Here is a 378-nt window from a genome sequence, read left to right on the forward strand (position 1 = left end):
CTTCGCAGCCTGAGGCTGGTGGGAGCCATGATGAAAAGTTTATGTGTGTGTGTGTGTACGTGTGGCATGTATGGGTGCGTGTGTGTGCGCATACACCTGTGGTGGGGGTGCCTATGTGCACATGGATGTATGGGTGTGTGTGCACGTGCATGTGTGCGTATCGGTGGGGTTAGTGCGCGTGTACCGGCCTGTGTGTGTGCACCTGTGGCGGGGGCTGCAAGACTGCCTCCAGCCTCACCCTCTCACCTGTCTGCTCTGTCCCTTCCATTCTCTCCCCTGCTTCCCCCAAAGTCCCCTCCCTCTGCCAAGGGCCCCTCCCCCTTCCTCAGACCCACTCAGTGCCACCCCTGAGCCCCCCGCCCCCCTGCACGGCCAGAA

Source organism: Crocuta crocuta, unplaced genomic scaffold (assembly GCF_008692635.1).
Source record: "Crocuta crocuta isolate KB4526 unplaced genomic scaffold, BGI_CrCroc_1.0 scaffold119, whole genome shotgun sequence".
In the NCBI taxonomy this organism is placed as follows: domain Eukaryota; kingdom Metazoa; phylum Chordata; class Mammalia; order Carnivora; family Hyaenidae; genus Crocuta; species Crocuta crocuta.